The sequence below is a fragment of the Camellia sinensis genome, chromosome 3 (genome assembly GCF_055761805.1).
Source record: "Camellia sinensis isolate YWXY chromosome 3, ASM5576180v1, whole genome shotgun sequence".
In the NCBI taxonomy this organism is placed as follows: Eukaryota; Viridiplantae; Streptophyta; class Magnoliopsida; order Ericales; family Theaceae; genus Camellia; species Camellia sinensis.
This window is the reverse complement of record NC_138963.1, coordinates 9,182,567-9,199,637: the sequence shown is the minus strand read 5'-3', so window position 1 is coordinate 9,199,637 and position 17,071 is coordinate 9,182,567.

Here is a 17,071-nt window from a genome sequence, read left to right as displayed (position 1 = left end):
ACATAGTAAATCTAGGCTAATAACCGGAATAAGAACGCATAATGTTTTCAAAACTAGATATCATGGTTAGTAGAGGCCGATCTTTGATCGGGGGAGCGGGGGTACTCACGAAGTGACCTTCCCCAATCGTACCCAAGTTCCCGAGCCGAGGCAACTTTGGTGATGACGGACACGTGACCTTAGGTAACAAGTCAGGGTTTCCTAAATTCCCCCAAAATAAATATTTAGGTGGCGACTCTGTATCTGGCAAAGCAGTCCATGTTTGGCACTTCTTTCAAAAAATCTGTTTTCAAAAACGATTTGCCGGATTTGGACTCTTTGATGATTCATCGATCTTGCATTACACTCTGCGAGATTAGATACAGGACCGTGAAATTGAGTTCGAACTGTAGTGAGGCCCAAGGGCGCGTCTACAGTAGGCAACTTCATTCTGAAGTCCAACCATAGTGATTCCTAAATCAATTATGTCCATGTAATGGTTTTGATCATCTTTACCTTCTCTGTATCCGAGAGTTTGGTTGTGACCTTCACTGTGAAGACTGATTACAACGCGTTGTGGTACTATCCAAACAAGGGGCAACTTTTCGTTGCCAATGCGCTGCGGTGCTATTCAAACAAAGGGCAACTTTCCGTTGCCAATGCGCTGAGGTGCTATTTAAACAAGGGACAACTTTCCGTTGCCATGCAGTTCTCCTCAAACAAGGGGCAATTTTCCTTGGGATCTGAGGTTGTGCACCTCAAGAGTAAGTTCCGTGCTCGTTGAGCAATGGTTGTTTGCAAAAACAATTTTTGAGAATTTTTACTGAGGTTGACTGATCTCTCAAAAATTATTCCATCTTTTCCAAAACTGGACCATTTCTTGGACCCAAAAAGGGAAAATTTTCAGTGCTCATAACCTGACTTGCATGATTTTCAAATCAAAAATCGAACAAGTATGTTAATCTAACTCTCATATTGGTCAAAATTGTTTTAGTAGAAAGCAAAAACAAAAAAATGGTCAAAATGATGAAATAGGGGCATAGTTGAGTCAGGTGTTCTGTCTTTCTCCCGTTGTCACTATACTTGCCAGAAAGGGCACTTTACCTGCCGGAAAAGGGCACCACTGAAGCTAACCAGAAAAAGGCTGAAAGCCCTCAACATCCTCCAAGCAACGAGGTATCAAGCCAAGTGCGAAGCACGAACCGGAATGGGACAAGATATTCCACTCCCTTATCTGGACAGATCTGATCACGTCTAAACTCCCTAGCAGAGCATCGTCAACCGATGTCAGCTGTAGATTTGCTACACACCCAATTGTAGCGCAGCCCCTCTGTGGAAGAAACTCACTGTTGTGAACAAGAAGAAGAATCTAGCGGAATGTTAGGGGCAAGAGCCCACGACTTTCTGTTTATCCATCAACCACCCAGGGGAGGGACAAAAATGAGAGATTGAAGAATAGAGAAATGTGCGCTGAGAGAAAAAGCGAGAAAAGGGTTTTGAGAGAAAAAAAGAGCCTGAGTGCCAAAGTGATGTGAGAATCACAAATGAGAGAGGGTGGGAAACAATACCCGAAGAAACTGGCTCCTCGTGTACTAAGAGGTCTCTCATCTTTGTAACGCGTCTGTGTGTCGTGTCTTTTGTTTTGTCTCAATTCTTGCTTTGAGTTGTTTCGAGTGTTACTCGATGTGTTTAGGTTGTTTACCTTTGTTTTTCCTTTGTCGAGTCGTTTTGGCTGTGGCCAGTCGTCGGCTCAATACCCGGTTAAGAACTCATTTCTCAATTCCAAAAAAAATCATCTTGTGCTCAGAGTGCTGTGCCATTCTCCATGTTTGTGCAAAACAGTATTTGTTCTTTCATAAAACTACAGGGTCCACCCCCGATAAGTGTGAATAGTAAAACAAGGACCTATCTGAAGCTATGTGGGTTTTAGACTGCAGAGCAAAAGAAAAGAAGGAAAATTTGGAGCATCTTAGTGCGTTTCAACTTCGGCAAATTCCGAGACTGCATTCCAGGTGCACCTTCTCAGGCCTCACAATTTCTCTGGAGTATGAGTGTATCTCAACCCCAAGCTTAAGCCTGTTTCAAGTTAGAATCGCAATTAAAGCAACTGCAGATGTTATCTCTCGCCAGTATAGACAGGGTGTCCTCTTTTGAGCTGAGCGTGTTGCCAAGTCCTCTAAGAGGTAAATCGGAGGCATCAGAGTACATGATTAATGCCCCCATACTTGCATAGAAATGCATTTTATCGCACTTCTCTTGCGCACCTTACCTGTACTTGTTAGTGCACTGCATTGTTCGCGCTTTCTTGCGCACCTTACCTGTACTTGTTTGTGCATTGCATCGCACTATTTTGTGCATTTAATTTACATCGCACTGCCTTGTGCACCTGTATTGCATTGTTATGCACCTCTTCACTTGCGTAGTCACGCACTTTCCACTTACATTGTTATGCACATTTCAATCACATTGTTATGCACGCCCTTTTACACCTTTCTGAAACACCGGGATACGTCCCTACGTCTCTCTCTTCTTTCCGAAACACTGGGATACGTCCCTATGTTTCTCCTTCCTTCCGAAACACCGGGATATGCCCCTATGTTTCTCCTTCATTCCGAAACACCGAGATACGTCCCTATGTTTCTTCTCCTTTTCGAAACACCGGGATACATCCCTATGTTTCCCCTTCTTTCTCTGAAACACTGGGATACGTCCCTATGTTTCTCCTTCGTTTCGAAACACCGGGATATGTCCCTATGTTTCTCTCTCTTTGGTTAAGAGCATTTGGAATACGTTCCAGTGCTTAAACCACTCTAAAACACTGGGATACGTCCCTATGTTTCTCCTTCGTTTCGAAACACCGGGATACATCCCTACGCTTCTCCCCTTTGGTTAAGAGAATTGGAATACGTTCCAATGCTTAACACTGGGATACGTCCCTACGCTTCTCTCTTTCCGAAACACCGGGATACGTCCCTATGTTTCTCATTTTTTCCGAAACACCGGGATACGTCCCTATGTTTCTCATTCCTTCCGAAACACCGGGATACGTCCCTATGTTTCTCATTCCTTTCTGAAACACCGAGACACGTCCCTATGTTTCTTCTTCTTTTTCGAAACACCGGGATACGTCCCTATGTTTCTCATTCCTTTCCGAAATACCGGGATACATCCCTATGTTTCTTCTCCCTTCTTTCCGAAACACCGGGATACGTCCCTATGTTTCTCCTTCATTCCGAAACACTGGGATATGTCCCTATGTTTCTTCTTCATTCCGAAACACCGGGATACATCCCTATGTTTCTTCTCCTTTTCGAAACACCCGGGATACTGTAGACACCCCATTTTTGACCGACCTTAAGACTCAGACATCACCGATTGAGCGCTCGGTGACGTTGCATATCGTGCTCGTTCAGAAGTCTTAGAGTCGCGGCCGTGAGCCCTGCCTCCGGATTTCCGAACCCTCTTCTGTGCCTTGCCTCGGTTTGCGAACCAGGCTCGATTTTATTTGTTTCTTTTCCTGAGGGGTGGGAGAGGTCCCTTAGACCATCTCTCAGTGGCCGTGGGCTACATTTGGTGGCCGTAGGCCATTTTGCCCATTTCGGAGTCCGGTTTCCGATTTTTCGGGACCATTGGCCGTGTGCCCCGGTTCGGGACCGCTTAACCATCTCCATTTGCTCTGTTTTTTGGCATACATCTTATTTTCTCCCTTTCAAGGGAGACTGGGGTCTGAGAAACCCACTTCGTGGCCAAACGCCACTTTCGGTGCTTAACAGCCCATTTTCGGGACCCCGAACTGCGTGTTTTGGCCCCCGAGCATTCATTTTGCATCGGTTTTCGTTCATTTTTGGCAGGTGCCTCTGTTTCATCACCAGGAAGGTCACTGGAGGGTGGGAGGCCAGCAATTATCTTGGCAACCAGTTATATTCCATTTTCGCCCTCCGACACCCGTTTTTCTCACTTCCGGGCTAATGTTGAACACCTTGGGGCCATTTTCTTGAACTTTGAACCACATACTTGTGATGTACACACATGGGAGGACCCTAAAAGTTGGTGGCCGGCCACTAATGTTACTTGACCCTTTTGAACCCCTCCTTCCGGGCTAATGTTAAACACCTTGGGGCCACTTTCTTGAACTTTGAACCACATATTTGTGATGTACACACATGGGAGGACCCTAAAAGTTGGTGGCCGGCCACTAATGTTGCTTGACCCTTTTGAACCCCTCCTTCCGGGCCAATGTTGAACACCCTTGAGCCACTTTCTTGGACTTTTAACCACAGGGTTGTGTTGAGGGCACATGGGAGGACACCATTAGTTGGTGGCCGGCCACTAAACCAACTTGACCCTTTTGACCCCTAGCCGGCCGGCTAGGGGATGTGGCCGGCCGACCACCTGAAACAAAAATACCTGGCCGGCCATGATCCTCACACTGTTCACTTTACAGCTGTATAGCTTTATCCCCCAGAAAATATCCCAATCCGGGGGATATTTTGTGGGGGAAAGCTTGTCTCCTTTTTCCCCCACCTTTACTCCCTCTTTTTGTTCCATATAACCAGCCTCCAACACTTGAAGAAGGGGTTAGAAAAAATTGCTTCAAGCCTTGATACACTAATCTCCCTCTATCTCTCTTATTTTCTCAAAAACACCCAAGTTTCACCTCATTTTCTTCATCACCACCAAGCTCTACCACCACCACTCCAATCCAGTAGCAAGGGGAGGAATTCCAGCAGCTAAGAGGCAACAAATTTGGTCCAAGAAGCAACAAAAGTATTGATCTTCAAGGGTGAGTCTATTTTCCCTATTTTCTAGTTCATTTTTGCACTATTCCTCTAGCCATCATGATTATTGTTTTGAGCTCCGACCAAAACTGAAAAGGTCATTTTTTTGAGCTCATTTTCATGTCTCATTAAGGGCTCAACCCTGTTTGAGCCCTCCATCTTGCACTTGCTTCAATACCCTCTTTGTATGTCAATATTTTGCATGCTTTTTCTAACCTAAGTGTGATCTATTTTGGAGTTTCTTATGAACTGTAAGTAGGCTTATTTTGAGCCCCTCTTCAACATTGAAGAAGGGCTCATCTTTGTTTGGGACCTCCATGTACCACTTGTCTTTATATCCATCTCTGGTCCCCTATTCTTGTATGACTTGGCAGCCTATCTTGGTTCCATTTTTGGTCATTTTATAGAGCTAGAAAAGTTCTTATTTTGGCCCATTATTCATGTTTCATTAAGGGCCTTTCATGGTTTGAGGCATATTTTATGCACTTCATGTTATATCTCTCTTTTAATCCCCATTTTTGCATGATTTGTTAGCCTATCTTTCTTCGGTTTTTGGCCTTTTTACAGTACTAAAAATAGTCTTATTTTGGCCCATTCTTTATGTTTCATTAAGGGTCTTTGGCTTTTTGATGAATACTTTGCATACTTTGTGTTATAGCCACTTTTGAGCCTCATTTTGCATTGCATTTCTAGCATGTTTGTATACTGTTTTGGAGTTTTTACAGTTCTGCAAATAGTCATATTTTTGGTTCCTCTTCAATGTTGTAGAAGGGAATTTTTCAGTTTGGGCTTTGCATATACCACTTGCCTCTTTGTCCACCTTTTGGCCCTTTTTCTTGCATGGGAGTGCAGCCATATCTATGTTTGTTTTTAGGGTTTTTACAGTTCTCTATAGTGGTTTATTTTTGGCCCCTCTTCAATGTTGTTGAAGGGCCCTAACCTATTTGGAGTTAGCAGCTGTGAGTTGCTTCATAATCTCATGTTTAGGGCCATTTTTGCATGCCATTGTTGCCCTATCTTTGCTTGCTGTTTGGCCATGTTTTGAACTGGAAAAATGCTTATCTTGGGATTTTCTTGCTTCTTTATTTTCATTGCATGTCCATATTGTGCACGTATGGTATAGCTATAGGCCATTTCGGGTGCCAAAATTCATATTTCGGGAGAGATTCCATGCATCGGATGTGTTTTCGCCTCGTTTCGGGGCTGTTTTCCCCCACATTTCATTGCTGAAAATCCATTAACATGTTTGCATGCCATTTCCATGCATTTGCATTGCATATGCCATTGCCTCGGTTTGCGTGCCCGTGTGCACGCATTTCGAGGCACTTCATTTTCATCCATCGGCCTCTTATGTGAGTGTGGCTGAGGCTCTCTCATGTTAGTATAAGTCCATGTTGCATTCTATATGTCATTTCCATGCCATTGCATTGCGTATGTCATCGCCTCGGTTTGCGTGCCCGTGTGCACGCATTTCGAGGCACTTCATTTTCATCCATTGGCCTCTTATGTGAGTGTGGCTGAGGCTCTCTCATGTTAGTATAAGTCCATGTTGCATTCTATATGCCATTTTCATGCATTTACATTGCATATACCATCGCCTCGGTTTGCGTGCCCGTGTGTATGCATTTCGAGGCACTTCATTTTCATCCATCGGCCTCTTATGTGAGTGTGGCTGAGGCTCTCTCATGTTAGTGTAAGCCCATATCCTATTTCCATGTCATTTGCATTGCATTCTGTCATTTTCTCGGTTTGCGTGCCCGTGTGCACGCATCTCGAGGCATCTCATTTTACAGCATAGTGCATACTAGGTTGTATCTTAGATCGCATTCTATCATTTTCTTGGTTTGCGTGCCCGTGTGCACGCATTTCGAGGCATCTCATTTTTACAGCATAGTGCATACTAGGTTGTATCTTAGATCGCATTCTGTCATTTTCTCGGTTTGCGTGCCCATGTGCACGCATTTCGAGACATCTCATTTTCATAGCATTGTGCATGCTAGGCTGTATCTTAGTTGCATTTCATGCATGTCATGCATATTGCATCGTGTTCGGAATAGGAGTTAGCTCGGGCACGGGAAACGAGGTGCATTTCGTACTCCGAGTGACGGAATGTATCTCAATTCCCCAGTCACCGACACTCCGGATTATCCATGATGGAGTTAGGTTTTAGCTGTGTTTTCATGTGCATTCATCCTATATTGAATTGTGCATTTCGACTCCTCGGCCATCATGCCTCGGTATGCGTGATTGGTGGCGCGAGGATCGAGGCATGCATATATTTGTGAAAATACATTGCTATGCCCCTTTCCTGCTCTCTGTTGCAGCAAAATGAAGAATCGGCAATTTTTCGGGACTTGGCGCGTTTTCCAAGGATAACTGCTAAACAGAGGCTAATTGGGGCATCCCGGTGGATTTCCGCGCAAGGCAGCCCAAATGTACATCATCCATCAGAAGCAAGGCAATCCCGGGCTTGCACGCCAGTTTTATTTGCTTTCTTAGTTAATTCATTAATTAATTAGGAATTTGTATATTATTCGGACTGTAATATTTGGACTGTAATATTCTTTTATTTGGGACTGCATATTTATTCGGACCCTCTGTGCGAGGGCATAATTGTAATAAGTGTGCGTGTGTGTGTTGTATGTCTTCCAACCCCACGTCTTTCTTCCCTTTTATTTATCTGCTTATGATGGTTAGATTAGGGCATATTTCAATTAGCATGTAGTATGACAGCATGTTTGCATCATTCATCTGTATCGCATGCACCGGGCTCGGCGCATCATACTAACTGCATTGTATTTCAATTCTAAAGTTGAATACTTGTTAGCTGTAGCATTCCATATGCCATGTTTAGAATAGCCGAGCCTGCTATAGTTGCATCTCTGCATGTGTTGCATTAGGCATTTCTGTATACCTAGGATCATGCATGATTTCTAATACAGTTTTTGTTTTGGCTTGGAGTACTCGGTAAGCTTTATGCTTTAGCATCCTTGCATGCGTGTGAGTGCTGCCATGAATAACATGCTTACCATGAGGCTATATGCTTATGTGATATAACTGCCTAAATGCCCGTGGGTGAAGGTTGGGTTACTTAAATTGGAATAAATCATCAAATGTTTCAAGCCTACCTGCGGGTAGCAAACCATTTTCAAAAAGCGAACATGAAATGTTTTGTTCCAATTCAGGCGATCCAGTCTATACTTGTATGCTGTGCGCATCACATAGTAACCTAGGCTAATAACCGGAATAAGAACATACAATGTTTTCAAAAATAGATATCATGGTTAGTAGAGGCCGATCTTTTGATCGGGCGAGCGGGGGTGCTCACGAAGTGACCTTCCCCAATCGTACCCAAGTTCCCGAGCCGAGGCAACTTTGGTGATGACGGACACGTGGCCTTTGGCAACGAGTCAGGGTTTCCTAAATTTCCCAAAATAAAATATTTAGGTGGCGACTCTGTATCTGGCAAAGCAGTCCATGTTTGGCACTTCTTTCAAAAATCTGTTTTTCTCAAAACGATTTGCCGGATTTGGACTCTTTGGTTCAGACTTAGAACCGTGACAAATTTGAGAGACCTGAGCTGTAGTGACCCCAAAATGAACAGAACGGGACTTACACTCCCGGGGCGTTCGGGGACGTCTACAGTTTCTGGCGACTCTGCTGGGGATTTAGAGAACTTGACTCGAACTCATGATATCGGTTTTTGACTACACTTGTGTGTTTCCAATGCTTATACCTTTCCGAAATACCGGGATACGTCCCTATGTCTCTTGCATGATCATAAGTTATGCTCGGCTTTGTGCATTGTCTTGCATTTTGCCCCTGTCCTCGGGCGCATATCTTTGTCTGCTGCTTGTATGCTTTGTCTAAGTCTTCGGCCTTGTCAAAAATGGGTCGTCTCTGGGCTTTGACATTCACTCCCGTCATTTTTATGACTTTCGAGTTCTGTCAAAGAGGGGCAACTGTAGACACCCCATTTTTGACCGTCCTTAAGACTTGGACGTCATCGTTTGAACACTCGATGATTACCCTTGTTTGTGTTCGTCTTGAGTTCTCGGAGGTTTCGGCTACGCGCCTTACCTCAAGACCTCTCGACTTGTTTGTTTTGTGTTTGGTTTTGCATCAAACACTTGTTGTTTTGCTTCTGAGGGTGGGAAATAGCTTGTAGGCCATCCCCACACCTCACCGGCCTTGGCTTGAGGCCACCGGCCTTGTTTCCTTGCCACCGGCCATTGGTGATGGCCGGTTAGCACTATTGATGGTCGGTCGACATTGTGTTTGGTCGGCCGGCCACTGATTTTGGTCAATCGGCCACTTTTTCTGGCCGAGACCTTTTCTTGAGGGGTTTGAACCTTTTGAACCCTTGGTTTTAGCTTCTTGATGAAGCTTGAACCTTTTGAACCATTGGTTCTAGCTTCTTGAGGAAGCTTGAACCCTCTATCTAGCTTCTTCAAGAAGCTTGAACCCTTTTGTCTATCTTCTCTAAGAAGCTCGAACCCTTTGTCTAGCTTCTCTAGGAAGCTTGGCCTTTTTGTCTAGCTTCTCCAAGAAGCTTGGCCTTCTTGGCCTTTTTTGGTCCAAGCTCCTTTCTTCCTCTATAAAAGAAGAGCTCCTCTTCCATTGCAAGGGTTCCAAGAAATTCGTCTAAGGCAAAAAACATACATCTCTCCCTATATCTCTACATTTTAGCTTCAAAGTGCTTAGTTCTTGGCTCCATTACACACCACCTCCTATCCTAACACCTCCACCATCACTCTAAGCATCTTGGAGGCCATTTTTAGAGGCTAAGGGACTGGTTTTCTGGACCAAGAAGCTGTTGTCCCCTTTTGGCTACAAGGGTAACACACTTTACCCTCTTTTGGTCTTTATTTTGCTTTATCTTTTAGCCATACTTAGAAGCATTTTCGAGCTTTGTCATAAACTGAAAAAAGTCTTATTTTGAGCTCCTTTTTAAGTTTGTTTAGATCACTTTTGTGTTTGGGGTTGTTTACCCCCCTTAGGCCTTGTTTGGCCCTATTTTGTGCTATTTTTGGTGAGCTTCGGGACCACCTTGTTTGGGCCTCCTCACCACTGAAATCTTGAGGGATTTCAGTGGTGAGGATGGTGTCTTAAGGTCCTAAGAAGGAGAGGGCCATCCCTTCTCCTTGTTGTCTTCAAAAAGTGTCATTTTAGCCTCATGTGAGCACCATTTTTAAGTTCATGTTGGCCATGTCTTAAGTGTTATTCATGCTTATTTTTCCATGATATAGAACTGTTTTTACTTGGTTTAGACACACCATACTTGCCTTGCATACTTGTCTTGTAATGCCATGAATTTACCTTAACATGCTTTAGGCTTTGACCCTTGTTCTAGCATGATTTTGGCCAAGCTTTGTGAAGCTTTTATGCATGTTTTAGTATGCTTTAGCTCTGTTTTCAGTTTCTTTGGTCATGCTTAACATGTTTCGTATGGTCTCTTTGCATTCTAGCTTGTTAGCTTTGGGTGTGTGGGTCATTAGCATGCTTTACTTGGCTTGTTCTCATGATTTGGCATCATTGGAGACCATATGTCAGTCCATGTTCCATGTTTGCATACTTGCATTTTCCATCCCTTTCACGCTTTGAAGAGTTGATGGCTTATGCTCCATGTTTAGGCCCTTGTGCATGCATGCTTGTGTGTGTGTTTTCATGCTTTTGTTGCATCATTTTGGCCACTGTTTTGGGCCTACTTGAGGGCTGTCCACTTCGGTTCAGGACCATCCTAGCATGTTGTTGCATGCTTGCCTTGTATGTTATTGCATATTTGGCCTTGTTCCATGTTTGTTACATTGGATTTTGCATGTTTGACACATTGCACATTTGCATGCTTAGCTTGCATACTTAGGTTGCATGGCATTGCATGCATCCCGTGCCTCTTGAATTGATTATGATAGAGGTTGGGGCGCATTATTTGTTTTGTGCATTTATTCCATATTGAAATTGCACACTTTGGCTTATTTGGGCCATCATGCATTGAAATGCGTGATTGGTGGTCCGAGGGTCGAGTACCATGCTCCCTTGAATCTTAAACATGATATGAAGTGTGGTTGTGCAAACATTTGCTTTGAAATGCATTGCCATGCCTTGTCTGTCCTCTGCTGTTGTCAAAACAGGTTTCTGCAGGAATCTTTGGCCGGCCGACCATCTATATTGCCGACCGACCAAATATTTGTGGCCGAGAGCTCTATAATTGGTCGATGACCAACTCCCTTTGGCTGGTGGTGATTCCCCTTAGTCGGTGGTGTTCCACAGTGTCCATGGAGTGTACCTTGGGACTTGTGCAATTTTCAGAGGAGCAGAACAGAGAAAACAGAGGCAGCTTGTGCATAGCGACGGATTTCCGAGCAAACGCGAGCACGCATGCATCGGACCCTCTTTCCGAGGCTGTTTATTACTTTCTACTAGTTAGGTGGTCTGTAATAATTAATTACTTTGTAGGTTAATTAATTTGTATATTCTTTTGGTTCCTCCGAGCGAGGGCGAATTTGTAATAAGTGTGGGTGCGTGTGTGCATGTCTTCCAACCCCCACTTCTTTCTCCCTTTTACTTACCTGCTTTCCATGGTTAGTATTAGGGCATGTTTCAATTAGCATACTTATGCTCGCATGTTTGCATCATTCATTTGTCTTGCATGCACCGGGCTCGGCGCATCATACTAATTGCATCGTATTTCAATTCCAAGTTGAATACATGTATTGAACTGTCGCATCTCATATGCCATTCTTAGGGTAGCCGAGCCTACTCTAGTTGCATCTTTGCATGTGTTGCATTAGCCATCTTAACATGAACTAGGATCATGCATTTGATTACTAACTAGTTTCTGTTTTGGCTCGGAGTACACTGTGAGTGTTTACGCTTTAGCATCCTTGCATGCGTGTGAGTGTTGCCATGACAGCATGCTTGTCATGAGGCTAATTGTTTATGTGATATAACTGTCTGAATGCCTGTGGGTGAAGGTTGGATTGTTTGAATTGGGACAATTCATTGAAATTTGTATTTTAGCCTACTTGCGAGTAGCAAACTTCAAACCATTTTCCAAACAAACGGATATGCAATGCTTTGTTCCAAATTAGGCGATCTAGTCTATACTTGTTTTGCTGCGCGCATCACATAGCAATTCTAGGCTAATTAACCGGAATAAGAACGCATGTGTTTTCAAAAACTAGATATTATGGTTAGTAGAGACCGATCTTTGATCGGGCGAGAAGGGGTGCTCATAGCTGACTTTCCCCAATCGTACCTAAGTTCCCGAGCCGAGGCAACTTTGGTGATGACGGACACGTGGCCTTAGGCAAATGAGTCAGGGTTTCCTAAATTCCCCTATAAAAAATATTTAGGTGGCCAATCTGTATCTGGCAAAGCAGTCCATGTTTGGCACTTCTTTCTAAAAATCTGTTTTCCAAAACGATTTGTCGGATTTGGACTCTTTGGTTCAGATTAAGAACCGTGACGATTTGAGTCCGAACTGTAGTGAGCCCAAATGAACGAAATAGGATTCCCTCCCGGGACGTTCGAGGACGTCTACAGTGTGCAAGGCATGCGCGGGTTTCCGTTTAAAAAGTTAACGGCGATTAACTATTGGACCATATCGAGCCAAAAACCAAACTGTAGGGACAAAATTGATGCAATTAGAAGTAGATGGACCAAAATGAAACCACGGGTAAACTATAGGGACCATTGCTGTAATTTGCCCATTTTAAAACTAAATTAAATAGAGCCTCTGTCACTCTTTCATTCTAATAAGCCCATTTAGCATCTCAATTGGGGATGCCCTTAGAGCATCCCCAACAGATGCCTTAAAATAGCTTTTTGCTATTGTAACAACTTCGACCTCTGATTTACGTTAATTCATGATTAAATAAGCCTAATCAGTAATTAAGGTGAAATTCTAAATTACTTGCATGCGCGTCGCATTATTTGTGCTTATATCTGTCTAATGTAAGAATATCTATTTGAGTTTTGTTTTGTTCTGTGAATTGAAGGCCTTATCGACATCCAATCATGAAATTGGCTTGATTTATGTGTTATTTAGGATTTTTAGAACATTATGGTAGGTTTAATTAAAATTTGATTCAGAACGATTAAATTAGAATAATTTAATGACCAATTGATTAGTTGATTAACAATTTAATTAAACCATTAACCAAGCCTATATAAGGTTCCCATATGTGCATCATTTCTTTCCTTCAACACATCTTTGAGCCTATACAAGCAAAACGTGAGAGAGGAGAGAAAGAAAAAATCGTGGACTCAAATTAAAGGATTTGTTAGGAATTGAAAGAATTGAACTTAAAGATATAAGAAGTAAGCCTCTAGCCCTTTCATTGGCAAGCCTAGGTAAAATTCAACCCTTGGATTGTTCAAATATGATATCTAGACCTTGAATTCAAGAAATTAAGTTAAATAATGGAAGAACTAAGCTAGAAATAAAGAAAATTGAACCATTCATGCATGCACGCATATATCATAGCATTTTGAATTTGTTTCTAAAAAATCTCCACATGCATGTGTCTATTTTGACTTGGTTTTGAGAATTCATCACATTTCTTATCATTTGACCTTAATTGATCATGTTTTGAAAAGTTTAAGTTCATAGTAATTCATGCAAGTCGTGTTTATGGCATATTCATAAGTTTCAAGTTGACTTTTGAACAATGGGCATGCTATTTGGCCTTGATTTTACAAAATGGTTTTGAATTCAAGATGTTTTCCAAGTTTATACAAGTTTCCTCAAGTTTTTGGCCCAAAATGATGAGTTTTAAAGTGTTTGATTTGAGTTTTGAGCTTGGAAGTGCAATCTGGGAATACAAAATTCTACTCTTCCGCTCGAGTGATCAAAAGTTGGCTCGAGCGTGAAATGCAAGCTCCTAGAAGTTTACACATTTTGTAGACTGCTCAAGCGACAAAAGTTGCACTCGAGCGAGGACCCCAGTCTCATGCTCGAAAGTCAAGCGACCATCGAGCGAAGAATTCACACAATCAGTACTTTCAGAGTTTACGGACCGCTCGAGTGAAGGAAGTTGTGCTTGAGCGGCCCCTCATATGTTTGCATGTCCGCTCGAGCGGGGCCCCTGCTTTCAACAAGATATGTTAAGAGTTCCAAAGTGCATTTTGGCATCCTCATTGCATCCTAGACATTCTTAGGCCATAATTAAGACCTAATAATAAGGATGAGACTTAGAAACACACTAAGAACGAAATGAAAGAAGTTATGTGATATTCGGATATGTGTTTCAAGATGTGTATCTATTACGTTTGTATAGGTCACACACCATAAGCTATTTGATTTTGTTTGCTTTGTCTGTTTGCATCTGGAGCCATCAATGAGTAATAACTTAGTAAAGCTATGTTTAACTTTAATTATTTTCTATATGAAGAAATAGGATCTGTCTATGAAATGTTATGTTCTATATAAGGAATGGCTGTCCTATTTTTTGACAAGTATTCGTGGTATCTTTAGCACAAGGCCCATGTCCGGGGGTAATAATATCGTGGTCTATAAGCACAAAGTGTAATAACCCTCATCACTGCTTACCGATAAAACATTGATTACCGTCAAACTGAACTGATTATGACTGATAATTGAACTGATTAAAGTACTGAACTGACTGATTGAAAACTGGAACTGAATTGACTGAGTATGTATGTTAATTTGTATTCTATCTGTTTGATTGTTTATTTGATCTGTTCATGTTTTATGTTCAAACTGCTAATTGGAGGCCTTATCGGCGGCCGAACCGGGAATTGATTGATGTTTTATGATCATCATAATTTATGTGATTTTATGGTATAATTATCTGAAAACTGATTATGTATGATTAAATTAGATTGAATATCAATGAATTGCAAGTGTTAGGCTTATTTACACTTTTGGCACACTTAGTGGCCACTATCTCACACACATTTGAGCCTTGTATACACTTATACACTTAGATCAAAACATTGCTCAGCCTTTCTCCTTGCCATAGTCGACCAAGAGGGGGAGAGAGTGAGAGATTAAATTGTTCATCTTGAATTGCTTGGGAACTTGAAGAATTGCTTAGTAATTGAAGTATAGATTACATATTTGAGCTCCTAGTCTTCTAATTCCAAGACTTAGGTAAGGATTTCATTTTCTCATTCTTGTGTTTGAGCTAATTCTTGCATGGTCCATGTTAAATTGTAGAGCTAAGTCATGTTTTAGTTCATACATGTTGATATAGAGCATAATCCATGCATGCATGTTTGAATTGTTGGATTTTGAGTTGAGTTCATGGCAAATTGTTACATGCATGTCCATGATTTTGTAATGGTTCATGTTTTCATCTTGTTTTTGGATCAATTGGCTCTTTAGAGCATCAAATTGAGCTTTGAGTTGTTTAAAATTCATGCATGTTTGCATGTTCATTCTGTTCTTGAAAATGGTTTGAAATTGAGTTTGAATTAAACACCCTTGGGCTTTGATTTCTCAAAGTTGAGTTTTGAATCATGTTTAACTATGTGTTTACAAATGTTTTCTGGAAATTCAGCCCAAGAGGTCGAGTTTTGAGTTGTTAAAACTTGGTTTTTGGCTTGGAGGTGCAATCTGGGTTTTCCAGATTTTGCACTTCCGCTCGAGCGGGGACTAGTGACGCTCGAGCGTGGAATCTGAGCATCCAGTATTTTCTCTGCACTGTTTTACAGTCCGCTCGAGCGGATGCATGTGTCTCACGATCGAGCGGGCGTCGAGCGTCCATCGAGCGGAGATTTCACCCATCCAGTACTTTTACAGTACGCTCGAGCGGGAAAGTTAACGCTCGAGCGTGTACCTTTGTTGCATGTCCGCTCGAGTGGGTAAACCTGCGCTCGAGCGGGACTCTGTTTTTCTGAAACTTCTGAAACTGCTTTTTGAGTACATCTTTGCATCTTCATCCCATTCTAGGCATTCTTAGGCCTAGTTTAAGGCATCTTACTGAAGATATAGATGTAGAACACACCGAGGCATTAGGGGTTAAGTTACTATCTTTCCCAGCAGTGTAGCTTAGTGTGTTCAATCTGTTAACTGTGTAGGGTTGGCGACTGGGGAGACACGCTCTAGCATACTATAGCCCAGAACTCTGTGAGTAACGATTGTGTAAAGATATGTTCACAAATGATTGTTTTCTGAACAACTGAACTATACTGCTTTCTGAACTGACTACTGTTAATTGAATGAATGTATGTCCTATATTCTGAACTGTATTGTGGCATCCTTAGCACCTACTGTTTACTGTTACTGTGATAGAATTCTCTGTCGGTTCCCTTGTTGGAACCACTACTGTTTACTGACTGATGGCCATCATTACTGTTCGGTCTTTTAAGACCTACTGTTTACTGTACTGTTATGCTAATGGATGTACCACATATGACTGTACTGACTGAACAACTGAAATTCTGATTTAATGAACTGTTTTCATTACTGTAAGGACATTCATTCTTAACCTCTTTACGCATTATGTTATTCACTGGGCTTTAGCTCACTGCTCTTATATATATGTAGGTGTTCAGGCACCAGACCGCGGCTAGGAGCGTCAGAGTTACTCCAGTTTTGTCAAGCCAGCCTATGTGCCTCACTGCGAGGTTCCGAGCCTATCGTGTTAAGGCTTAGGGGTGTTTTACAATTCCCCCTTCTGTATTGTCTAACTGTTCTGTATAGACTGAATGTTTACTGCACTGTTATGTAAAGGGTTGAGTCCCTAGTCTGATTGATTGTACATTTTGTGCATACTGTTCTGTACTGATTATGTATATATGTATGAAAAGTCTTTTTGCATACAGACTATCACGGCTCATTGGACATTGTTTATTTACTGTTTTGGCTTCCGCCAGGCCCTGTACTCTGTTTTACTGTTCTACTGTTCTGCAGGCCTTCGGTAATCTCGGATTACTGGCCGGTTACAGTGCTAAATCCATAGGGCCGGGTTTAGGTCGTGACACAAAGCCCTTGCCTGGGGGTAACAATACCGTGGTTTCATAGCCCTTTCCAGGGGGTAATAAGACCATGGTTCAAGTATATTACAAGTTCCCGATATCGGAGGTTCCTTATGGAACTGACAAGCATGATAACGCTAATGGATGTACCATGTATGATGAAGCATGAACTCTGATTTCTGTATGTAGTTTGAACATATATCTGTTTCTGATATGAACTATGATTTCTGAATCTGTTATGGACATCATTCATTTAAACCCTTTACTCTGTTATTATTCACTGGGTTTCCGCTCACTATTTATATTATGTATGTAGATGAGCAGACGCGTGACCAGGCCTAAGTTGCTGCGTGGAGTGTCTTTGGGTC